Genomic DNA, 27,262 nt, shown 5'->3' with positions numbered 1-27,262 from the left:
GTGATTTTAACTTTGACAGGGTTTCTGATGTACATTTATGGGCCCAGGCCTGACGGAAGCACTCCGGCGTGCGCTCCAAGCTGGAACGCACGCCGGCTTGCAGTGGGGCCTGAGGTGAGGACGGGGAGGCCGTGTGGAGGCCTATGTATCAGCCTACAGTGGGGCATGGTGGTAGTTGTAGTTTTACAACAGCTGGACAACCGCAGGTTGGCCACCCCTGGACTAGTGACTGGTGGGAGTATGTTAAAGTCCAGTTTCATTGTTTCTTTCAGGCCAAGCAACAACAGGCGGGTGGGAAGAAGACGTACTTTAGAGAGCTGCAGCACAATCCCTGCAAGACCTTCACTGGTGCGGCTGGAGCGTCAGAGAGGAGCAGGAGGAGACCAAAAGGAGCCTGAAAAGGCACTTTGAGACAGAATCCAAATGAATCTTATTCCACTCCAAGGTGGAGAACCTAGAAAAGGGTGAGTAAAGTATCTTGTTCTTTTTCAGGAAACTCCACGAAAGCCACGCGCCCCTGAACGAACTTCAAGACAAGGATGGAAACATGCCATCAGGGAAAGAGGAAGTTATGGAAGCTGTCACAGACTACTACAGCGACCTCTACTCCCTGAAGAATTCCTGTCAGGTATCACTGAGCATCTTGATCCTACAGGTGCAGAGGCAATGGCAGACCCTTTGATAGTGGGGGAGGTGCTCTCTGCCACTAGATCCTTTAGGTCTGACAGGACCCCGGGCAGTGATGGTCTTCCAGCGGAGCTCAATGTAGCGCTGGGGGATCTGATCTGTCCGGACCTGCTGGAACTCTATGAGGAGATGGTGGTGGAGGGTAGAATGCCCCCATCATTGAGAGAAGGAATGATCACAATCTTGTATATGCGGAAGGGGGACAGATGTGACCTTAAAAACTGGCTTCCCATCTCTCTCCTGAACATGGACTACAAGATCCTCACCAAGGTGCTAGCCAATCGGCTGAAGGTTGTCATCGGCGTAATCGTCTACACGGATCAGACCTATTCCTGGCTGCAGGATCGCAGACAGTCTTGCGTGTACATGCGGCCTTGGTCAGTCTTGATCAGGAGAAGGCCTTTGACCGAGTCTCTAAGGAATTCATGGGCAAGGCTTTGTGCAAGCTGGGTCTGGGGAGGAGGTTATGATAGTTTGTTAACCTGATGTACTGTACCTTGATATTTTCAGCACTGTGTTGGTGAACAGCTGGAAGACTGACCCTTTCCAGGTGCTCTCTGGGGCCAGACAAGGCTGCCCTATATCACCTCTCCTTTTTGTTTGTGTTATACAACTCTTTGCGGAGTCTATCCAGCAGAATGGAGAGATCAGAGGGATCACCGCACCAGGACCAGGATACTGCGAGGTCAAGTGCTCGCTTTATATGGACGATGTGACCTGTCTTCTCTGCTGACTGGCGTTTGGTGACTGCACTCATCCAGATCTGCAAGGAGTTCGGACAAGCTTCAGGGGCCAAAGTCAACTGCGGGAAGTCGGAAGCCATACTCTTCGAAAACTGTCAACTGGCTTCTTCTGCCTTCTTCCGATTTACCATTAAATCGGACTACATAAAGATCCTGGGAGTCTGGTTTGGAAAGGAAGGAAGGAGCAGCCCTCAAGTCTTGGGAAGAACACTTGGCCAAGGTCAACCAAAGAATTGGACTATGGAGCCTCAGACAGTTCACAATTGAGAGCAAATCACTCATCCTGCATAATAAATTTAAGCCTGTGCTACAGTACAACGCACAGATATGGCCCCCTCTTGCCACAGTTTCTAGCACCATCACCAGGACAGTGTTTTGCTTTGTTTGGGGATCCAAAATGGACAAAGTGAAGTGAGCTATCATTTACAAAGAGCCCTGCAAGGGTGGAAAGCGCATTCCGGACATGCCCACCTTACTGTGGATTGCCAGGCCATGCCTCGCTTCTTCCTCCTGCCCCTCTGGAGGGGTCTGGGCTGAGACAAGTGGGACAGCTCTATCCCTTATAACTGGCACATTCCCTGGTATTGTGGAAATGTCATCAGGTTTGTGAAGGAACATCAACTGGAGGGCCTCAAGCCCGACTTGTGGAAGCCTAAGACAATCCACAAGCTATTAAGAGCAAAGGACGTGGTGGAGTCAATTCCAGGGATCCTTGATGACACCACAGAGGCAGAATGGACTAAATTGTTGTCAGACAGGTTAACCAATGGACACAAGGACTTGTCATGGATGGCCATTCAGGGAATCTTACCCATCCAGTCATTCATGCACGCCCGCAACCTGTGCAAAACCCAGTAGTGCCCCAGTTGCCCTTTCAAGGAGGAAACATCTTACCTTCTGTTTTGGGAGTGTCCCTTTGTGCAGGGCCTGTTGGATTCCCTGGAACAAACTCAAAGACTCTGTGCCCAGGAACAGCCTGCAACACACATCAGTGTTGTACGGACTATTTCCTGGGGTTCATACTGTTGGGTCCATTCAGGAGGCACCTTATGAACTGTTTTAAGGACGCTATATGGCTTGCCAGGAAACAGCTTGTTCTCAGGAAGGAGAGCCTGTCTGTCCTTGAAGAATTTGGGGGAGATTCACAAGGAGTGGACTGCGGCTGGAGTCAGTGCTTCAAGAGCCACGACACACAGACATATCCAGGACATGGGCTTGGGTCAAGCTACTTATGACCCATAAACAACAAAGTCCTGTTTTCAGATGAAAGTACATTCTGCATTTCATTTTGAAATCAAGGTCCCAGTGTCTTGAGGAAGAGTGAAGAGGCACACAATCAAAGCTGCTTAAAGGGAACCTGTCACCTCTACTATGCTACCCTCATTGAGAGTTTCTAAATGTGCATTGTTACCCTAAACATATAAATTACATTTTAATTTCATTTGCAGACAAATTCAAGTATTATGCATTTTTGTACTTGTGGTCGGATCGGCTATCAAAAAGGTGTCCCTAACCTATCTACCCTATCTTGCAACAAGCAGTAGAATTGTGCCATAACTGCTGCGGTAGGGCAGCCTAAAGGGGGCCACCCTAATATGAAGTGACTGTAAGATGGCGTGGGTGGGTGGGTGAAATCAGCTGAATCGTCATCAGCCTAGGCCTACAGGAGCCTATAAATAGCCTAGTACCCACCCAGCCTGGCCTCACAGGTGCAAGTAAGTAGCCGTGTAATCAGCCTCTCCTCTCACAAATACAGCAAAATACTAGTATTTTGCTTAACACTTGTGGTCGGATCGGCTAGCAGAAAGGTGTCCCTAACCTATCTACCCTATCTTGCAACAAGCAGTAGAATTGTGCCATAACTGCTGCGGTAGGGCAGCCTAAAGGGGCCAAAAAGCGTAGACCTTATTTAGAGTAAAACATATACATACCATTACGACACCCGCTTTGAACGCAGAAGACTCTACCCGATGAAGGTGCGAAATATACCGTACATATCAGCGACTTCTATATACCTTACCTCTTTGTCACGTGCCGTTGTTTTTGGAGGTAGCTAAAGTTGATGTTTTGAAAGAGCGGTCGGTAGTCAGAAACGATTTACCCCTATGTTGACGATCATATGAACATATTACGAGAAGGTCTGAACCCGGGAGCTGCAGACTGAAATAACAATGGTGAATGTGATGGAAGACTTAATGAAGTCCAACCATTCGCTAAGAGCCCTGCAGTAGTCGTGACAGGACTTCGTAATCGCCTGTAGTCGTGACAGGACTTCGTAATCGCCTGTAGTCGTGACAGGACTTCGTAATCGCCTGTAGTCGTGACAGGACTTATTAACCTGTAGTCGTGACAGGAGTTCGTAATCGCTTGTAGTCGTGACAGGATTTAGTAACCGCCATGCGCGAGAGACCCTATTGGCGGGGCCAGGCGCCAGCGAGGGAAGAAACGTAAACCTGAAAGAAAACAGCTATGTTCATCAGGAGAACGGTATCAGAGCGGTGCACTGACTCCCCCAGAAAAAATACTGCGTAACCATGATGTAGTAATGAAAAGGAAAATGCAGCCTTAAGTGGAAGCCGAAGTGATGTATGAACAGGTGGGTGAACGCAGCTGTGGATGTGAGTAGTGCCTAAAACATGGTATGGGCCCACCTGTGAGCATGAAGAGCACGGTATAACGCAGCTGTGAATGCAATCTGAAATGACAGGGTATCAATGTGATGCAACAGCAACGCATGAACGCAGCTCTAGTGGTGAACAGAGTATAAATTGTAAATGCAGACACATGGACATAGCTTTGAAGGTAACGCCTCCACATAATGCTGCAGGCTTTTTTTTTTTTTTCTTTTCCTTTTCTCTGGGATGGTCACCACAGCGCCACCCAAGAAACATAGACGTGCATGAACATGAACCTAGATGTGACGCCAATATATCAACATATAGTGCACCTATACCCCAGCACAAAACCACTGACACATGCGTGCCCATAACATACAGTTTATAGATAAACCACACTTACCTACAAGAGCATCAGAACTCAAATACGGGCGCCTCGACTGATCTGCATGGATCTGCACATGCAGACCCCTGGTATACATACCCCAACTCCTTGCATGTTTGGCGTTGGCTACGGCTGTGCCCCCACATGTTAAAACACACTTTTTTTTTTTTTTTCTTTCAGATAGAGGAAACCTGCGACCATACCTACTCCAGGCGCCTGCTAGGCCAATAACTATATGCAATGGCCCCCTAGACAGCCGGGCATTCACTAGACCGTTAGCACCCCACTCTGCTTTGAACCAGAGTACTGCGCATCGCATGCCGCCCTGTAGGCACCATGCCATCAAGTGCAATACTACAGCTTTTTTTTTATTTTTTTTATTTTTTACCATTGATATGAAAACACAGCGTGCATGGCTTGAACCAACTAACAACCATCACTCAACCGTTTAGCGCCCGACTCTGCTACATCTCAGAGCGCTACATGTCGCGGACCGCAGCGTTGGTCCCGTGCAAACCACTCCGATCCTACCATGAATACCAGCGCCCTGCTAAGACATTCTGCCATCGCCCAGCCGTAAGGAGCCTCCACACCATGCTGCTGTATCCTAGAGCTGACTCACAGGTAGTGAAATCAGCTGAATCGTCGTCAGCCTAGGCCTACAGGAGCCTATAAATAGCCTAGTACCCAACCAGCCTGGCCTCACAGGTGCAAGTAAGTAGCCGTGTAATCAGCCTCTCCTCTCACAAATACAGCAAAATACTTTTGCTTAACACTTCTCGCCTTTTATGCAAATTGACATAAAAGAGTCATATCTTACTTGTGTGACCAGAGAAGAGTCATGTTTTCAAGCTCTGACTCATCTTAGGTTAATTTGCATATGTATCAAATGGTTTTTTTCCCCACAATAAAAGCACACTGAGGAATGGGGACTGGGTATTGAGGATTTGCTAATGGCCATCTAGCAACCCATGTCCTCAGCTATATACCCAAAATCCAGGTGACAGGTTCCCTTTAAGGTCCAGTATGAAGTTACCACAGTCAGCGATGATTTAGGGAGCCATGTCCCATGTCCTGCTGGTGTTGGTCCACTGTGTTATATCAATTCCAAAGTCAGTGCAACTATCTACCAGGAAATTTAAGAGCACTTCATGCCTCCCTCTGTTGACAAGCCTTAAAGAAATGCTGTTTTCATTTTCCAGTGGGACTTGGCACCTGCCAACAATGGCAAAAGTACCAATACCTGGTTTGATAACCTAATTGGTCAGCAAACTTGCCTGACCTAAACCCCATAGAGAAATTATTTTGTATTGTCAAGAGGAAGATGTGAGACACCAGACCCAACAATGCAGGTGAGCAGAAGCAATCAAAGCAACCTGGGCTTCCATAACACCTCAGCAGTTCCACAGGCTGATCGCCTCCATGCCATGCCAGATTGATGCAGTAATTCATGAAAAAGGAGCCTTGACCAAGTATTGCGTGCACATAATGTACATACGTTGCAGTACATCAAAATAAAAATAAAAATGTCGGTCTTATGTAATATTCTTTTTAATATAATTTTTTGGAGATACTAACTTTTGGTTTCTCATTAGCTGTAAGCAATTAACATCAACATTAGGGTTGACGCAAGCAAGCTTTGGATCATAGATCCAAAGTCACTTTGGTCATAACTTCACTTGAATGCTGTACGGAGCCATACATTTTTAAACTTGAAAATCATTTTAAAACTTAATATTAAAGTCGGCTTCGGTCAACATTAAAAGATATAAACGCTTAAAATAGATTGCTGTGTGTGTAATGAATCTATATGATATATTAGTATAACTTGTTGAATTCAGTTGGTGAAATAAATTAAGTTTTCAATGATATTTTAATTTACTGAGATGCACCTGTAAATGATTAAATTCCCTCCTGCTGGATACAGTGAAAGTTTGTCTTGTGAATGCATGTTGTACCTGCGTCACAACTGCATCACAACTGCGCTGTGTCACAGCACCCTTAGTAAGGGTGCTGCCCCGTCTTCAGGTTTTATTATCCAGTTTTTGAAGCTAAAATCAGACGTGGATCATAAAAAAAGTATTAAAGACAAATACTACTTCCCCCCTTTTTTAATCCCCTCCTGGTTTTGGCTTCAACAACTACATCAGAAATCCTGAATGTGCGACAGCCCCCTAACACTGCAAAATTCTTAATTTCTTGGCATGTTTCCAGCATTCAGGTGACAAGTCCACAAATAAATGAAAACTGTATTGAAGAACCATTCTATATAGGGACCATCACTGCCAGATTTCTGATCTCTGATCATGAAGATTTGGTGATTGCTGTATCTGAATTATAAAAATGTTTCAAATTCTTTCCCTTTTAATAAAGTTGCAGTAATTCCTCACACTGATTCTGTAACACTACAAACAGTAACAGATGGGCCCTGTAATGGCTTGAAAAGCAATACGTGGCTGAACTTGATGTCAGAAGGGGCTAATGCTCCTCTCTCATTACTAGTAACGAGAATAATAATGCTTCTCATTGTATAGGATTCTTACAAATCCCCTAGGATTGCGCTGGTAACTGCACCTGCTGAGTCCAGCCCATTAATAACTTCTCGCCGTTTCCTGAGCCGCATCCAGTCCAGTATCTGTTTACAAATGTTTTCATTGAGGCACCAGTCTGTAATGAAGGCGCCGTGTCAAAGGTCTGCACCGAGTCCAAAATATTATGAGGGAGAGAAGAATTTATCATGTGACAAAGAGAGTCAAATGTAGCAAGTGTCAAGTGAAAAGCCGATATTTGTCTGACAGAATTTGATGTTGATTTTCACAGCTTAGGTTTACAGTTGGATGCCAGGATACCCCCAACTGTTATAACAAGCGACGTTCAGACACAGTGTCGATTAAAATAGCCAAGACAGGGCTTACATTGTTTATTTTTCAGCTGATCCATACTTATATAGGTTTAAATGGTTCCCATTATAAAATGCAGTTCAAATTGTGCCCACAATTTCATATACATCTATATGACTCTCCAAATAAAAACCCAAAGAAAATAGCAGAACTATGTCTAATCCCAATATGTAGTACATGGAGAAAAGCTGTATGTTTATGTCTGAGGTATCCCTATATTTAAAATAGTATAGTCTGCAGGTTCCATACAGAAAAAAATATATTGTCAAATAATGAGTGAATAAAAGTGATCCCTTTTAGTATACTTTCAGTGAATGGAGTCCTCTGGATCTGCATCTGGATAGGGTACACTGCCTGTCCTATGCATTCCTGACAGGGCAATGCCTTGTGCCTCTGGGCCTCTAAATATGGCAGCTAATTAGGAAACAGTGCTTGTCCTGTGCATTCATCTGAGGAAGGCAGTCAGATCGAGTGCAGTGCCTGCCCCGGGGTAATACAGTTATCACTTACTGACTGCCATCTGATAGCTTTTGTCTGCTGTCCAAAAGCTAGGAAGTGGTAGTGTGTAGAGATGTTGAAAGCAACTTCTGCTGTGGAGCAGGCGCCATCTTTAAAGAGTATAAACAAACACGTTTTTCCAGCTCACCATATCTTTTCCCACGTACGGAACAGACCGGACCAGTCCTCACTTGAAACACAAAGAAAGAGGAATTCCAGCATTCAGGATAAAACCTAGATGTTTTCTTTATTCATTATGGTCACAATTCACATACATGGACAGCTTCTCCCTCCAACGTTAGGTTGACATGTTTCGGACTTGTTAGTCCTTACTCGTGGCCATACACATTCAACAGAAGTTGTTAAATAGTTGAACCGCAGTTGAAAAAACATCTGGCGAGAGACACGGCCATACACATTTTACTCCATATTGGCCCTTACTGTTGTTCCAACTAGCCATACATGTTAAATGAAACCAAGCGCAGGATGAAAAATCTTTCTGGCAACATTATTTCTGTTGTTCACAAATGATCACTCTTTGAATAAGATATATTCCATCCGATTATCAGAAAAAAAAATATTATTGTTTTGGTTGAAATTGTTTGTTTTTATCAAAGTTAAACTAATGTGTATGGCCACTCTAACCTTAGCACACACTTTAATGCTCTGTAATTGTTCAAGACATCAAAAAAAGCATCTAAGGACCTGTTGTCTGCAAAATGTTAAGGTTACTGCTTTCTTGCTAATCTGTTTATTAAAGGGGTATTCTGGTAGGTACAAGTTGGTAGGTCTGTGGATAGGGGATAACTATCAGATTGGTGCGGGTCCCACCGCTGGGCCCACCCACTGATCACAAGAACAGTGCTCCTATACCCGCTGCAGGCCCCTTGCTGCTAACCTAAAATGATCAGAACTGCCAGTCATACATGCTCAACGCCGCTCCATTCATTTTTTTCTTTTTGCAAAAAAGCATATTTTTTATGGAAAAGGCACATTTTTTATTGGAATTTATTTATTTAATAAATGGTTTTGTTTTTTACTTTTTTGGAACCACTTAATAATCCCACAAGGGGACTATTACAGGCAATATTTTGAATGCTTCTAAAATACAATGCACTCTATAGTTAATTGCATTTTAAATCCTTAACTGTACTGATATTGACCAGCAAGCTGTGTGTCACGGAAGGTGTACAGGAAACAAGACAATGCAAAATGAATATATGACTCACTGGATCCAAAACTAAGGAACAAAAGGGAGACCCCTGCATCAGAGCTAGCTCTCTCCCTGTCTGCTCAGCCTATGCGAAAATCCCAATGGTGGATGATCGCATATCCACGTACCTAGACTATATACCACCTGAACACCCTACAATAGTGAGGGGACACGACCACCGGCTCCCTACACTAGACACGGAGGGAGTCAGGGTCACCTGGGATCCAGCAAACAGAAAATCACAAAGAAATGTACAGCACTTATCTTGTAGAAGGCAGGAAAATAGGATCAGCATGCACACACACTCCAGGAAGTTGTATAAGCCGCACACTAATGCATTATGGGGAGGAATTTAAAGGGATGCAATCAGTCCAACTAAATGACAGCTGAGAGAGGCTAACGAGATGAGGAACTGAAATTCAAAACAAAGAAAACTCAAGGAGGAGGTTCTGAAAGGCTTCTGTCAGAGCTTCTCAGCTGTCTGGTTGTGACAGTACCCCTCCCTCTACGAGTGGACTCCGGACACTCAGAGCCCACCTTCTCAGGATGGGACCTATGGAAAGCCCTGATGAGACGAGTGGCCTTAATGTCCGTCACTGGGACCCACATCCTCTCCTCAGGACCATAACCCTCCCAATGAACAAGGTACTGGAGAGAACCGCGGACAAGACGAGAATCCACAATCCTAGAGACCTGAAATTCAAGATTCCCATCAACCATAATCGGAGGAGGAGGCAAAGGCGAGGGTACAATGGGTTGAACATAAGGTTTCAATAAAGACTTATAAAAAACATCATGGATCTTCCAAGTCTGAGGAAGATCAAGACGGTAGGCAACAGGATTGATGACAGACAGGATTTTGTAAGGCCCAATAAACCTAGGACCCAACTTCCAGGAGGGAACCTTCAATTTGATATTCTTGGTAGACAACCACACCAGATCACCAACATTCAGGTCCGGACCAGGCACACGTCTCTTATCTGCCACACACTTATATCTCTCACTCATGCTCTTTAGATTATCCTGAATCTTTTGCCAAATAGAAGACAAAGACGAGGAGAATCTGTCCTCATCAGGTAAACCAGAAGACCCCTCTCCCGAGAAAGTCCCAAACTGCGGATGAAACCCATATGCACCAAAAAATGGTGACTTATCAGAGGACTCCTGACGACGGTTATTTAAAGCAAACTCAGCAAGGGACAAAAAAAGAACACCAATTCTCCTGATTCTCCGCCACAAAACAGCGCAGATATGTCTCCAGATTCTGATTGACGCGCTCTGTCTGGCCATTCGACTGCGGGTGGAAAGCAGAAGAGAATGACAACCGAACCCCCAAGCGAGAACAGAAAGCCTTCAAGAATCTGGAAACAAACTGCGTGCCCCTATCAGAGACTATGTCTGAAGGAATACCATGCAATTTGACAATGTGATCAATAAATGCCTGCACCAGCGTCTTAGCATTGGGAAAACCAGGAAAAGGGATGAAATGCACCAGTTTGCTAAAACGGTCCACCACCACCAGAATCACAGTCTTCCCCGAGGAACGAGGCAGGTCCGTTATGAAGTCCATGGACAGATGTGTCCAAGGACGGGAAGGAATGGGTAAGGGAAGGAGAGGACCTGATGGCCGTGAATGAGGGACTTTGGCACGAGCGCAAGTCTCGCAGGCTGCCACAAAACCCTCAACCGACTTACGAAGCGCAGGCCACCAGAATCTCAGAGCGATGAGATCCACTGTGGCTCTTGCCCCCGGGTGCCCAGCAAGGACCGTATCGTGGTGTTCCTTAAAAATCTTGTGTCTTAAAGCGAGAGGCACAAACAACCTCCCAGGAGGACAAAGATCAGGAGCCTCTGACTGGGCTGCCTGCACCTCTGCCTCCAATTCAGGAAAAAGAGCACTGACCACCACACCTTCAGCCAAAACGGGACCCGGGTCTTCAAAATTCCCACCTCCCGGAAAACAACGTGACAGGGCATCTGCCTTCACATTCTTAACCCCAGGGCGGAACGTGACAACAAAATTAAACCTTGAAAAGAACAAAGACCATCTGGCCTGTCTCGGGTTCAGATGCTTGGCTGACTCCAAGTAGGCCAGATTTTTATGGTCAGTAAACACGGTAATAGGGTGTCTGGCTCCCTCTAGCCAATGGCGCCATTCCTCAAAAGCCAACTTGATGGCCAACAATTCCCTATCTCCCACATCGTAATTTCTCTCTGCGAAGGAGAGTTTCTTCGAGAAAAAGGCACACGGTCGCCATTTGGCAGTAGAGGAACCCTGAGACAAGACCGCACCCACACCCACCTCAGAAGCATCAACCTCAACTATGAAGGGAAGAGAAATAACAGGTTGTACCAAGATGGGAGCGGAAGCAAAACTCTCCTTGATATTAGAAAAGGCCTTACGCGCCTCTACCGACCAGGAAGAAAAATCTACCCCCTTTCTGGTCATTTCAGTGAGTGGTTTAACAATAGAGGAATAATTCAAAATAAACTTCCTGTAATAATTGGCAAAGCCCAAAAAACACATCAGCGCCTTCTGATTCTCAGGAAGCTCCCACTCAAGCACAGCGCGGACCTTCTCGGGGTCCATGCGAAAACCAGAAGCGGAGAGAAGAAACCCCAGAAATTGAATTTCTGGAACCGCAAACACACATTTTTACAGTTTTGCGTATAATTTATTCTCCCGCAGGATGAGCAAGACCTGACGTAAGTGTTCCTTATGAGTTTTGAAATCAGGAGAAAAAATCAAAATGTCATCCAAATACATTAATACAAATTTTCCCATTAAATGATAAAAAATGCTGTTCACGAAATGCTGAAAAACGGCTGGGGCATTCATCAAACCAAAAGGCATAACCAAATTCTCAAAATGGCCCTCAGGGGTATTGAAGGCCGTCTTCCATTCGTCTCCTTCTCTGACCCTGACCAGGTTGTATGCCCCTCTTAGATCTAACTTGGAAAAGACTTTAGCCCCAACAATCTGGTTAAACAGGTCCAGGATCAGAGGAAGCGGATAAGGGTCACGAATAGTGATACTGTTCAGCTCCCTGAAATCCAGACAAGGTCTTAAAGAACCATCTTTTTTCTTAACAAAGAAAAAACCAGCGGCAACAGGTGACTTCGAGGGTCGTATGTGTCCTTTTCTCAGACTCTCAGAGATATAAGCACTCATAGCGACCCTTTCAGGTTGGGAGAGGTTGTATAAATGAGATTTAGGCAGCTTGGCGCCTGGAATGAGATTAATAGGGCAATCGTACTCCCTGTGCGGGGGCAAATCCTGAACTCCACTCTCAGAGAAGACATCCGAAAATTCTGAGAGAAAAGATGGTACAGTCTTAGTAGAAACCTCAGAAACAGAGGTCGTGAGGCAATTCTCTCTGCAAAAGTCACTCCAACCATTTTTTTTGCCTCGCTTGCCAATCAATGGTAGGGTTATGTTTAGTGAGCCAGGGTAGCCCCAACACAAGAGGAGTAGGTAATCCGCTAAGGACGAAACATGACACATCCTCAACATGAGCATCACTCACAATTAAACGAATATTGTGAACTATGCCCTTTAATGATTTCTGAGAAAGTGGAGCGGAATCAATAGCAAAAACAGGAATATCATTTCCCAAAGTGCACACCTGGAAACCATGAGTTATCGCAAAATGATTATCAATGAGATTGACAGCTGCTCCACTATCTACAAAAATCTCACAAAAAATGTTCTTGCTCTCTAGCGCCACCCTGGCAGGCAGGACTAAACGGGAACTACAAGCAAACGGAAAACCTTCAATTTCCGCCTCAACCCTGCCAATAGTAACAGATAGAACATTTTTAAAAGATTTTTTCCTTTTTGTTTCTTTATTACTCCCAGAAAACTGCCTGAATCTTCTAGAGGGACAAACATTTGCCAACTAATTTATACCTCCACAACAAAAACAAACCTTCCCATGCGCGCTGAATCTTCTATTGTCAGAGGCAATCAACCCCAGCTGCATTGGCTCCTGCTCAGAAGGGGCTGACAGCGACTGCGACCCCTGCGCATAGAATGAGACCGCTGCACTGTCCTGGGACTGAGTATGACAGGAAGGAGAGATCTCTCCTCTCTCTATAAGACGCCTGTCAATACGAACGGCCTGAGACATAGCACAGTCCAAGGAGATAGGCCTCTCATGAAAGACAAATGCATCTTTCAATCCCTCTGAAAGACCATGGCAAAATTGACTTTGGAGTGCAGCATCATTCCAACCAGTATCAGCTGCCCATCTCCAAAATTCTGAGCAGTATATCTCTGCGGATTGTTTAGCCTGGCATAACAGACGTAGTCTAGACTCAGCCAAAGCAACACAATCCGGATCATCATATATCTGACCCAGGGCTAAAAAGAAATCATCCACTGAATGGAGGGGCCGTGCCCCCACCGGCAGCGAAAAGGCCCACGACTGAGCGTTACCCCTGAGCAGCGATATAATGATCCCCACCCTCCGTTCCTCATCACCAGAGGAATGGGGAGGAAGGCGAAAATGGAGTTTGCAAGCCTCTCTGAAACGCACAAAATTCTCACTACCCCCGGAGAACGTATCCGGGAGCGAGATCTTAGGCTCAGAACAAACTCCATGAACGCAAGCTGAACCGGTCACTAGAAACTGAGAAAGAGTCTTACGGAGATCAGCTACCTCCAATGAAAGACCCTGGAAACGTTCAGTCAAAAGTGAAACCGGATCCATGCTTGAGACGGTTTTGGCGGCTTATAATGTCACGGAAGGTGAACAGGAAAGAAGACAATGCAAAATGAATATATGACTCACTGGATCCAAAACTAAGGAAAAAAAGGGAGACCCCTGCATCAGAGCTGGCTCTCTCCCTGTCTGCTCAGCCTATGCGAAAATCCCAATGGTGGATGATCGCATATCCACGTACCTAGACTATATACCACCTGAACACCCTACAATAGTGAGGGGACACGACCACCGGCTCCCTACACTAGACACGGAGGGAGTCAGGGTCACCTGGGATCCAGCAAACAGAAAATCACAAAGAAATGTACAGCACTTATCTTGTAGAAGGCAGGAAAATATGATCAGCATGCACACACACTCTCCAGGAAGTTGTATGAGCCGCACACTAATGCATTATGGGGAGGAATTTAAAGGCATGCAATCAGTCCAACTACATGACAGCTGAGAGAGGCTAATGAGATGAGGAACTGAAATTCAAAACAAAGAAAACTCAAGGAGGAGGTTCTGAAAGGCTTCTGTCAGAGCTTCTCAGCTGTCTGGTTGTGACACTGTGCCAGAGAGGTGCAGCCTGCTAGGAAGCACTCAATGCAGGCTTGAGGCCTACACCAGGTCCCACGTAGCCTATACACACATTAGCACTCTGTGATCGCATTTGCAGGGTGCCGATGGGAGACAGAGGGAGTCCGCTCCCTAACACTTACATGCGGTGGGCGCCATTGCCCACGGCATGTAAGGGGTTGTGCAGCCCGTATCTGTGCTCCTGCTGGTCTGAGCTGTTAGAGCAGCAGTGCGGCTCTAATGTGAGAGCTGAGCCCCCGTTCTCCGCTGCACGGGAGACCTGTGCCACGCTTAGACTAGGCCCAGCCTAAGGCCTCTTAGTAACCACTAAAAAAAGGCATATTGGTGGTCACAAAGAGGTTAACCCATGCAGAAGACCATTTTACAGATCATTTATGATTTTTCCAGTTAGCACTGAGGAATAGGATCACATGAGACATTAACATGTCATGCCTTGTTTACATTGAATATCACAAGCTGGACTCTTCTGCTCAGTGGTTCTGATACGGTTAGCTAGATATATAACAGAGTATATCAGCTTGGCACCATTCCCTTATTAACTAACAGTATTTTCTCAGTGATGACCTGCCTTGTAGTTGTGCAGAAGCTTAAAGAACAGAAAGAAACACTAGTAGCAGGATGACCTTTGGAATATCAATATCCTGCATTACTTGAATTACCAAATTGATCAAGTCTGTCAGATGGTTCAGTACCATGCATGAAGCGTGCAGGAGAATCCCATAATGCATCCTGGATCTCTACAGTTTGGGAGCTTAAAGAAGCAGCTGAAGACAAGTAATGTCAAGGTCCATGAGCTGAAATGAATAACTAATTTTACAACCTCAATTCCCAAATAGTTTAGACACTGTAATGTAGATCAATGTAAGGAAACAGACTAATGATTTGCAAATCTCATAGACCCATATTTTATTCACAATAGCTGATAGAACACAAATCAAAAGCTGAAAGTGAGACATTTTACAATTTCTTTAAAAAGTCTAATTTAGATCTTGATGGCAGTAACTGGCCATAAACCCTACGGGGAAATTTTCCAGTTGGCTGATGCCCAAGCAGCCACCCAAGCCCTCCTCATTGCCGCCAGCTGGATAAATAATGATCTTATGCTCTCAGTAGTAATTAATGCTAGGAGTATCAGGTACTTATATTATTGGCCAGCAAACACGGGTTCCTTCCTGAATTCAGCTGTAAAACCATCTTCAGGATAGTGATACAGTTGAATATTTAAGCGGGGGCAGCAATAATTTGTGCAGCAACATGGTATTTGGTTCTGCTGGGGAGGTATTTTGTACTTCTGGGTCCATCTACTTGTGTTGTCCTCTCCTACTTGTGCTGACCAGCATTCTGACAATTTGGATCACCTAAAGCATGTTGCCTCTTTAGGTGCTTCCAGGGCCACTTTAAGTTCCCAGTCCAACCCTGGCAGTAACACATGTAAAAACAGGTAGGACAGGGCCATGTCTACCATCGTGTAGCATCTCTTTTTCATTTAACAACAGTTTGTAAATGTCTGGGAAATGAGGAGACCAATTGCTGGAGTTTCAGAAGAATTTTGTCTCATCTTTGCCTGATGTAGAATTCTAGCTCCTCAGAGCCATAGGTCTTCTTTACTGGGCATTTTATGATGCACCACTTGTTTTCTATCAGTGAGAGGTCTGGACTGCAGGCAAGTCAGTTCAACACCTGGACTCTTCTTCTGTGAAGCCATGTTGTGATAGCATGTAATGTTTTATCACATACCATATACAACAACACCTCTAGATGTTCATGCATTACAATACTTTCTACAGATAGACTCACATTTTTCCAGTAACCATGTAGCTACAGGTAATGGGGCCACAGTCTATCTATTAAAGGGTATAAGAGACCAGTTATGAAAATGTATGCAGATGGGCGCTCCCTCGATGAGGGTATTATCCTTATTATATATGTTTGTAGAGTGCTATCATTTTCCATGGTGTTTTACTTAGCAAAATGCTGGGGAAGCACACTGTATCAAATGCTGACAATGTAGCACATTAGGCTGGAGTCCTGAACATACCGCTCAAGCTTACAATATACAGTACCAAGAATGGAGATTTCACACAATGGGGGTCATTTACTAAAGACTGGCATTTTATATGACAGTCTCAGTAAATGCCCCATTGGAAGAAGATCTGACCAATTTATTAAGAAGCACACGGCTCTTAATAAACTAGCCGTACCCTTCTACTGCCTGTATGTCAGAACTGGAATCTACTATAGCCAGGAACTGGAGTTGACTTCTGCTGTAACATGCGCAAGTTTTCTGGATCACAAGTTGTTAAATTACACAAGGGTTCTGTCATGGCCGAACTCCTCTAACTCATGCACCATCCATGTTTTTTTAAGAGTGGCAAATGTGTTGGAAAAAAACCCTAAAAAGTAGGAAATGTTGTCACCCAGTGGCACTTGCGAGAAAATTGGCATAACGCTACAAAACATGACCAGGGAAAAGAGTGAGTGGATATAGACATTCCAGGAAGACGCCATTCTAGAATAACTGTAAGAAGTGTGTTTTCTGTCAGCATTTGAAGAATGTTGGATTGATTCTCCCCTCCACATTCTTTCTCTTTTGAGGATAAGTACGTAATGTTGAAGTAATTATATATGGAGAATTATAAGAGTTGGAATAATTGGGAGTCTTGAGAGTTGAAATGCAAAGCCACTTAAGTGGTTTGAGGAAGCAGATAATTATATATTTGTATGCATATTTATTAGTTTATATTTACTCCTAACGCAGCTGCAGTTGTCATGTATTTGTCACAATGGTTTACCTTCTGTAAAGCCAGAAAAAATATACCTTTACCACATCCAGAATCTATCTATCTATCTATCTATCTATCTATCTATCTATCTATCTATCTATCTATTTATCATCTATTGCCTTGGGAATAAACAGGTCCAATACCCCTATCCTAGCCCTGGAGTGCTGCCTCACCTTTGCAATTTGTATCTTTCGGTGGATTACTGCCTAGGAGGGATTGCACCCAACATAACTTAATCGACTGTTTTCTTTTGTGTATTTAGATAACTAGATAATAAATAGATATACACATAGATAGATAGATAATAATTAGATATACACATAGAGAGATAGATAGACACAGATAGATAGATAGATAGATAGATAGATAGCGATAGATTGATCGACGGGTAGATAGATAGAACATTTTGTGGAGGTGTAAATGGACCCTAAGGGTCCACTCACACGTCCGCAAAATGGGTCCGCATCCGTTCCACAATTTCTTTAATGGGGCGGGAATGTGCTGTCCGCACTTCCGGATCTGCACTTCCAGATCTGCAAAAAATAGAACATGTCCTATTCTTGTCCGCAATTGCGCACAAGAAAAGGCATTTTCCATGAGAGTGCCGGTGATATGTGGTCTGCAAAATGCGGAATGCACATTGCCGGTGTCCGTGTTTTGCGGATCTGCAATTTGCGGATCCGTAAAACACATACGGACGTGTAAATGGACCCTAATGCTGTAGATTTTCAGCTGTCCACATTGGATTTGTCCTGTCTGGATGTACCCTAAAGGCCATATTACTTGGACTAAGGATTAGAATAATTATTTGATCAAACCTTTGCACAAATGCCCATTCCCCATAATTGCCCCCTGTAAAAGTGATGCAGATAATTACAAGTTAATAATTCCATCACGTAAATGCAGCTCTGCAACAACCTGGAATGGATAGTTTGTTCCCAATCATTGCCCTGGGTATCAGCCTACTGTAGGTAGACGGGCCCTTAGAATCCTGCACACTTTGGCCATGGTCTTTCTATGTTCTTTGTTCTGCGGTGAGCACAAGTTCAGACAGACAGAGCATGAATTCAGTGATCGCTTGCCAGTTTTGATGAGCTTCATGAGAGAGGTAATGAGGCCCAATCACAGCTAAACATACTAATCAGCATTTCTAAATGATGTTAATTGATAGCTGTGATTCCTCAGCCTTGTCTTCTTGCCCATCAATCACAGGCTGGCGCTGCTTTTCCCAGAGATAAGAAGGGATTAGAGAGGAGACTATAGTTGATTTTCGTGTGATTTGCAACTAATTACACAGTTCTCTGACTGGGGTTATCTCTACTTCATTCAACAAGTGCTCAGACAATAAAATGTAGAAGAATCTGACTTCACCCGTTGCTCATGTACTGTTCTGGTGCAAATCTTACATACAACATGTTTCTAGTATTCTATTTCGGCATCAGAGAACTGAATACTGCAATCACCAGACCTAGCATATGCTGGATACCTCTAGAGTCCGACGGATCCAATTGACTACAATGGGGTCTTTTGGGTTTCTGGTGGAAATACTGCTATTCTAGTAGGCAAAGTAACATTGCATGCAGTGGTATTGTGTTCTTTTTTTGCCAGAATCCGCAAGTTCCAGGAGTTCTTTTGCTGCAGATATCATCCTAATGCTGGAGATCTGGTGCAGTGTGGCACAGAGGCACAGATCGGAAGCCCACGGACGCACTACAAGTAGAGTTGAGCGAACACCTGGATGTTCGGGTTCGAGAAGTTCGGCCGAACATCCCGGAAATGTTCGGGTTCGGGATCCGAACCCGATCCGAACTTCGTCCCGAACCCGAACCCCATTGAAGTCAATGGGGACCCGAACTTTTCGGCACTAAAAAGGCTGTAAAACAGCCCAGGAAAGAGCTAGAGGGCTGCAAAAGGCAGCAACATGTAGGTAAATCCCCTGCAAACAAATGTGGATAGGGAAATGAATTAAAATAAAAATTAAATAAATAAAAATTAACCAAAATCAATTGGAGAGAGGTTCCATAGCAGAGAATCTGGCTTCCCGTCACCCACCACTGGAACAGTCCATTCTCAGATATTTAGGACCCGGAACCCAGGCAGAGGAGAGAGGTCCCGTAACAGAGAATCTGGCTTCATGTCAGCAGAGAATCAGTCTTCATATCATAGCAGAGAATCAGGCTTCACGTCACCCACCACTGCAACAGTCCATTTTCATAAATTTAGGCCCAGCACCCAGGCAGAGGAGGGAGGTCCCGTAACAGAGAATCTGTCTTCATGTCAGCAGAGAATTAGTCTGCATGTCATAGCAGAGAATGAGGCTTCACGTCAGCCACCACTGCAACAGTCCATTGGCATATATTTAGGCCCAGCACACACACAGGCAGAGGAGAGAGGTCCCGTAACAGAGAATCTGGCTTCATGTCAGCAGAGAATCAGTCTGCATGTCATAGCAGAGAATGAGGCTTCACGTCAGCCACCACTGCAACAGTCCATTGGCATATATTTAGGCCCAGCACACACACAGGCAGAGGAGAGAGGTCCCGTAACAGAGGATCTGGCTTCATGTCAGCAGAGAATTAGTCTGCATGTCATAGCAGAGAATGAGGCTTCACGTCAGCCACCACTGCAACAGTCCATTGGCATATATTTAGGCCCAGCACCCAGGCAGAGGAGGGAGGTCCCGTAACAGAGAATCTGTCTTCATGTCAGCAGAGAATTAGTCTGCATGTCATAGCAGAGAATGAGGCTTCACGTCAGCCACCACTGCAACAGTCCATTGGCATATATTTAGGCCCAGCACCCAGGCAGAGGAGGGAGGTCCCGTAACAGACAATCTGGCTTCATGTCAGCAGAGAATCAGTCTGCATGTCATAGCAGAGAATGAGGCTTCACGTCACCCACCACTGCAACAGTCCATTGGCATATATTTAGGCCCAGCACCCAGGCAGAGGAGGGAGGTCCCGTAACAGAGAATCTGTCTTCATGTCAGCAGAGAATTAGTCTGCATGTCATAGCAGAGAATGAGGCTTCACGTCAGCCACCACTGCAACAGTCCATTGGCATATATTTAGGCCCAGCACCCAGGCAGAGGAGGGAGGTCCCGTAACAGAGAATCTGTCTTCATGTCAGCAGAGAATTAGTCTGCATGTCATAGCAGAGAATGAGGCTTCACGTCAGCCACCACTGCAACAGTCCATTGGCATATATTTAGGCCCAGCACACACACAGGCAGAGGAGAGAGGTCCCGTAACAGACAATCTGGCTTCATGTCAGCAGAGAATTAGTCTGCATGTCATAGCAGAGAATGAGGCTTCACGTCAGCCACCACTGCAACAGTCCATTGGCATATATTTAGGCCCAGCACACACACAGGCAGAGGAGAGAGGTCCCGTAACAGAGAATCTGTCTTCATGTCAGCAGAGAATTAGTCTGCATGTCATAGCAGAGAATGAGGCTTCACGTCAGCCTCCACTGCAACAGTCCATTGGCATATATTTAGGCCCAGCACACACACAGGCAGAGGAGAGAGGTCCCGTAACAGACAATCTGGCTTCATGTCAGCAGAGAATTAGTCTGCATGTCATAGCAGAGAATGAGGCTTCACGTCAGCCACCACTGCAACAGTCCATTGGCATATATTTAGGCCCAGCACACACACAGGCAGAGGAGAGAGGTCCCGTAACAGAGAATCTGTCTTCATGTCAGCAGAGAATTAGTCTGCATGTCATAGCAGAGAATCAGGCTTCACGTCACCCACCACTGCAACAGTCCATTGGCATATATTTAGGCCCAGCACCCAGGCAGAGGAGGGAGGTCCCGTAACAGAGAATCTGTCTTCATGTCAGCAGAGAATTAGTCTGCATGTCATAGCAGAGAATGAGGCTTCACGTCACCCACCACTGCAACAGTCCATTGGCATATATTTAGGCCCAGCACCCAGGCAGAGGAGGGAGGTCCCGTAACAGAGAATCTGTCTTCATGTCAGCAGAGAATTAGTCTGCATGTCATAGCAGAGAATGAGGCTTCACGTCAGCCACCACTGCAACAGTCCATTGGCATATATTTAGGCCCAGCACCCAGGCAGAGGAGGGAGGTCCCGTAACAGAGAATCTGTCTTCATGTCAGCAGAGAATTAGTCTGCATGTCATAGCAGAGAATGAGGCTTCACGTCAGCCACCACTGCAACAGTCCATTGGCATATATTTAGGCCCAGCACACACACAGGCAGAGGAGAGAGGTCTTGTAACAGAGAATCTGTCTTCATGTCAGCAGAGAATTAGTCTGCATGTCATAGCAGAGAATCAGGCTTCACGTCACCCACCACTGCAACAGTCCATTGGCATATATTTAGGCCCAGCACCCAGGCAGAGGAGGGAGGTCCCGTAACAGAGAATCTGTCTTCATGTCAGCAGAGAATTAGTCTGCATGTCATAGCAGAGAATGAGGCTTCACGTCACCCACCACTGCAACAGTCCATTGGCATATATTTAGGCCTAGCACACAGGCAGAGGAGAGGTTCATTCAACTTTGGGTAGCCTCGCAATATAATGGTAAAATGAAAATAAAAATAGGATTGAATGAGGAAGTGCCCTGGAGTCCAATAATATATGGTTATGGGGAGGTAGTTAATGTCTAATCTGGACAAGGGACGGACAGGTCCTGTGGGATCCATGCCTGGTTCATTTTTATGAACGTCAGCTTGTCCACATTGGCTGTAGACAGGCGGCTGCGTTTGTCTGTAATGACGCCCCCTGCCGTGCTGAATACACGTTCAGACAAAACGCTGGCTGCCGGGCAGGCCAGCACCTCCAAGGCATAAAAGGCTAGCTCTGGCCACGTGGACAATTTAGAGACCCAGAAGTTGAATGGGGCCGAACCATCAGTCAGTACGTGGAGGGGTGTGCACACGTACTGTTCCACCATGTTAGTGAAATGTTGCCTCCTGCTAACACGTTGCGTATCAGGTGGTGGTGCAGTTAGCTGTGGCGTGTTGACAAAAGTTTTCCACATCTCTGCCATGCTAACCCTGCCCTCAGAGGAGCTGGCCGTGACACAGCTGCCTTGGCGACCTCTTGCTCCTCCTCTGCCTTGGCCTTGGGCTTCCACTTGTTCCCCTGTGACATTTGGGAATGCTCTCAGTAGCGCGTCTACCAACGTGCGCTTGTACTCGCGCATCTTCCTATCACGCTCCAGTGCAGGAAGTAAGGTGGGCACATTGTCTTTGTAGCGTGGATCCAGCAGGGTGGCAACCCAGTAGTCCGCACAGGTTAAAATGTGGGCAACTCTGCTGTCGTTGCGCAGGCACTGCAGCATGTAGTCGCTCATGTGTGCCAGGCTGCCCAGGGGTAAGGACAAGCTGTCCTCTGTGGGAGGCGTATCGTCATCGTCCTGCCTTTCCCCCCAGCCACGCACCAGTGATGGACCCGAGCTGCGTTGGGTGCCACCCCGCTGTGACCATGCTTCATCCTCATCCTCCTCCACCTCCTCCTCATCCTCGTCCTCCTCGTCCTCCAGTAGTGGGCCCTGGCTGGCCACATTTGTACCTGGCCTCTGCTGTTGCCAAAAACCTCCCTCTGAGTCACTTCGAAGAGACTGGCCTGAAAGTGCTAAAAATGACCCCTCTTCCTCCTCCTCCTCCTCCTCCTGGGCCACCTCCTCTTCCATCATCGCCCTAAGTGTTTTCTCAAGGAGACATAGAAGTGGTATTGTAACGCTGATAACGGTGTCATCGCCACTGGCCATGTTGGTGGAGTACTCGAAACAGCGCAACAGGGCACACAGGTCTCGCATGGAGGCCCAGTCATTGGTGGTGAAGTGGTGCTGTTCTGTAGTGCGACTGACCCGTGCGTGCTGCAGCTGAAACTCCACTATGGCCTGCTGCTGCTCGCACAGTCTGTCCAGCATGTGCAAGGTGGAGTTCCACCTGGTGGGCACGTCGCATATGAGGCGGTGAGCGGGAAGGCCGAAGTTACGCTGTAGCGCAGACAGGCGAGCAGCAGCAGGATGTGAACGCCGGAAGCGCGAACAGACGGCCCGCACTTTATGCAGCAGCTCTGACATGTCGGGGTAGTTGTGAATGAACTTCTGCACCACCAAATTCAGCACATGCGCCAAGCAAGGGATGTGCGTCAAATTGGCTAGTCCCAGAGCTGCAACGAGATTTCGCCCATTATCACACACCACCAGGCCGGGCTTGAGGCTCACCGGCAGCAACCACTCGTCGGTCTGTTGTTCTATACCCCGCCACAACTCCTGTGCGGTGTGGGGCCTGTCCCCCAAACATATGAGTTTCAGAATGGCCTGCTGACGTTTACCCCGGGCTGTGCTGAAGTTGGTGGTGAAGGTGTGTGGCTGACTGGATGAGCAGGTGGAAGAAGAGGAGGAGGAAGCCGAGAAGGAGGAGGTGGCAACAGGAGGCAAAGAATGTTGCCCTGCGATCCTTGGCGGCGGAAGGACGTGCGCCAAACAGCTCTCCGCCTGGGGCCCAGCTGCCACTACATTTACCCAGTGTGCAGTTAGGGAGATATAGCGTCCCTGGCCGTGCTTACTGGTCCACGTATCTGTGGTTAGGTGGACCTTGCACAGATGGCGTTGCGCAGTGCACACTTGATTTTATCGGATACTTGGTTGTGCAGGGAAGGCACGGCTCTCTTGGAGAAGTAGTGCCGGCTGGGAACAACATACTGTGGGACAGCAAGCGACATGAGCTGTTTGAAGCTGTCTGTGTCCACCAGCCTAAATGACAGCATTTCATAGGCCAGTAGTTTAGAAATGCTGGCATTCAGGGCCAGGGATCGAGGGTGGCTAGGTGGGAATTTACGCTTTCTATCAAATGTTTGTGAGATGGAGAGCTGAACGCTGGCGTGTGACATGGTTGAGACGCTTGGTGACGGAGGTGGTGGTGGTGGTGTTGGTGGTACATCCCCTGTTTGCTGGGCGGCAGGTGCCAACGTTCCTCCAGAGGCGGAGGAAGAGGCCGAGGCGGCAGCAGCAGAATAGGCCGAGGCGGCAGCAGCAGAAGAGGTAGCAGGGGGAGCCTGAGTGACTTCCTTGGTTTTAAGGTGTTTACTCCACTGCAGTTCATGCTTTGCATGCAGGTGCCTGGTCATGCAGGTTGTGCTCAGGTTCAGAACGTTAATGCCTCGCTTCAGGCTCTGATGGCACAGCGTGCAAACCACTCGGGTCTTGTCGTCAGCACATTGTTTGAAGAAGTGCCATGCCAGGGAACTCCTTGAAGCTGCCTTTGGGGTGCTCGGTCCCAGATGGCGGCGGTCAGTAGCAGGCGGAGTCTCTTGGCGGCGGGTGTTCTGCTTTTGCCCACTGCTCCCTCTTTTGCTACGCTGTTGGCTCGGTCTCACCACTGCCTCTTCCTCCGAACTGTGAAAGTCAGTGGCACGACCTTCATTCCATGTGGGGTCTAGGACCTCATCGTCCCCTGCATCGTCTTCCACCCAGTCTTGATCCCTGACCTCCTGTTCAGTCTGCACACTGCAGAAAGACGCAGCAGTTGGCACCTGTGTTTCGTCATCATCAGAGACATGCTGAGGTGGTATTCCCATGTCCTCATCATCAGGAAACATAAGTGGTTGTGCGTCAGTGCATTCTATGTCTTTCACCGCTGGGGAAGGGCTAGGTGGATGCCCTTGGGAAACCCTGCCAGCGGAGTCTTCAAACAGCATAAGAGACTGCTGCATAACTTGAGGCTGAGACAGTTTCCCTGGTATGCATGGGGGTGATGTGACAGACTGATGGGGTTGGTTTTCAGGCGCCATCTGTGCGCTTTCTGCAGAAGACTGGGTGGGAGATAATGTGAACGTGCTGGATCCACTGTCGGCCACCCAATTGACTAATGCCTGTACCTGCTCAGGCCTTACCATCCTTAGAACGGCATTGGGCCCCACCATATATCGCTGTAAATTCTGGCGGCTACTGGGACCTGAGGTAGTTGGTACACTAGGACGTGTGGATGTGGCAGAACGGCCACGTCCTCTCCCAGCACCAGAGGGTCCACTAACACCACCACGACCATGTCCACGTCCGCGTCCCTTACTAGATGTTTTTCTCATTGTTATGGTTCACCACAACAACAAATATATTATTTGGCCCAATGTATTGTATTCAAATTCAGCGGGATATAAATTTGAGGCCTAGTATTTAGGCGCTGGGTGACCGGTATGGATTTAGTGACAGAATTAGACTTGGAAATGCACAGAAGCGTGTGTGTGAAGTTATTCTGAATGACCCTATGTGCACCTTCAATATGATCTACCCTTTTAGGGATAGATTTCAAATAGCTCTGATATAGCAGAAACGACTAAATTATGAAATTGCTAAATTGGGAATTGTATTTCAACCCAGAACAAAAAATGTGCTTTGACGGACACTAAATAACTTTCCCAGCCACAACAGGACAGCGGTAACGAGAGATTTAGCGGGATATAAATTTGAGGCCTAGTATTTAGGCGCTGGGTGACAGGTATGGGTTTAGTGACAGAATTAGATTTGGAAATGCACAGTAGCGGGTGTGTGAAGTTATTCTGAATGACCCTATGTGCACCTTGAATATTATATACCCTTTTAGGGATAGATTTCAAATAGCTCTGATATAGCAGAAACCACTAAATTATGAAATTGCTAAATTGGGAATTGTATTTCAACCCAGAACAAGAAATGTGCTTGAACGGACACTAAATAACTCGCCCAGCTACAGCACTAGGGACAGATTTAGCGGGATATAAATTTGAGGCCTAGTATTTAGGCGCTGGGTGACAGGTATGGGTTTAGTGCCAGAATTAGACTTGGAAATACACAGTAGCGGGTGTGTGTGAAGTTATTCTGAATGACCCAATGTGCACCTTGAATATTATATACCCTTTTAGGGATAGATTTCAAATAGCTCTGATATAGCAGAAACCACTAAATTATGAAATTGCTAAATTGGGAATTGTATTTCAACCCAGAACAAGAAATGTGCTTGAACGGACACTAAATAACTCGCCCAGCTACAGCACTAGGGACAGATTTAGCGGGATATAAATTTGAGGCCTAGTATTTAGGCGCTGGGTGACAGGTATGGGTTTAGTGCCAGAATTAGACTTGGAAATACACAGTAGCGGGTGTGTGTGAAGTTATTCTGAATGACCCAATGTGCACCTTGAATATTATATACCCTTTTAGGGATAGATTTCAAATAGCTCTGATATAGCAGAAACCACTAAATTATGAAATTGCTAAATTGGGAATTGTATTTCAACCCAGAACAAGAAATGTGCTTGAACGGACACTAAATAACTCGCCCAGCTACAGCACTAGGGACAGATTTAGCGGGATATAAATTTGAGGCCTAGTATTTAGGCGCTGGGTGACAGGTATGGGTTTAGTGCCAGAATTAGACTTGGAAATACACAGTAGCGGGTGTGTGTGAAGTTATTCTGAATGACCCAATGTGCACCTTGAATATTATATACCCTTTTAGGGATAGATTTCAAATAGCTCTGATATAGCAGAAACCACTAAATTATGAAATTGCTAAATTGGGAATTGTATTTCAACCCAGAACAAGAAATGTGCTTGAACGGACACTAAATAACTCGCCCAGCTACAGCACTAGGGACAGATTTAGCGGGATATAAATTTGAGGCCTAGTATTTAGGCGCTGGGTGACAGGTATGGGTTTAGTGCCAGAATTAGACTTGGAAATACACAGTAGCGGGTGTGTGTGAAGTTATTCTGAATGACCCAATGTGCACCTTGAATATTATATACCCTTTTAGGGATAGATTTCAAATAGCTCTGATATAGCAGAAACCACTAAATTATGAAATTGCTAAATTGGGAATTGTATTTCAACCCAGAACAAGAAATGTGCTTGAACGGACACTAAATAACTCGCCCAGCTACAGCACTAGGGACAGATTTAGCGGGATATAAATTTGAGGCCTAGTATTTAGGCGCTGGGTGACAGGTATGGGTTTAGTGCCAGAATTAGACTTGGAAATACACAGTAGCGGGTGTGTGTGAAGTTATTCTGAATGACCCAATGTGCACCTTGAATATTATATACCCTTTTAGGGATAGATTTCAAATAGCTCTGATATAGCAGAAACCACTAAATTATGAAATTGCTAAATTGGGA

The sequence above is a fragment of the Bufo gargarizans genome, chromosome 9, assembly GCF_014858855.1.
Source record: "Bufo gargarizans isolate SCDJY-AF-19 chromosome 9, ASM1485885v1, whole genome shotgun sequence".
In the NCBI taxonomy this organism is placed as follows: Eukaryota; Metazoa; Chordata; class Amphibia; order Anura; family Bufonidae; genus Bufo; species Bufo gargarizans.
This window is presented reverse-complemented; position numbering follows the sequence as displayed.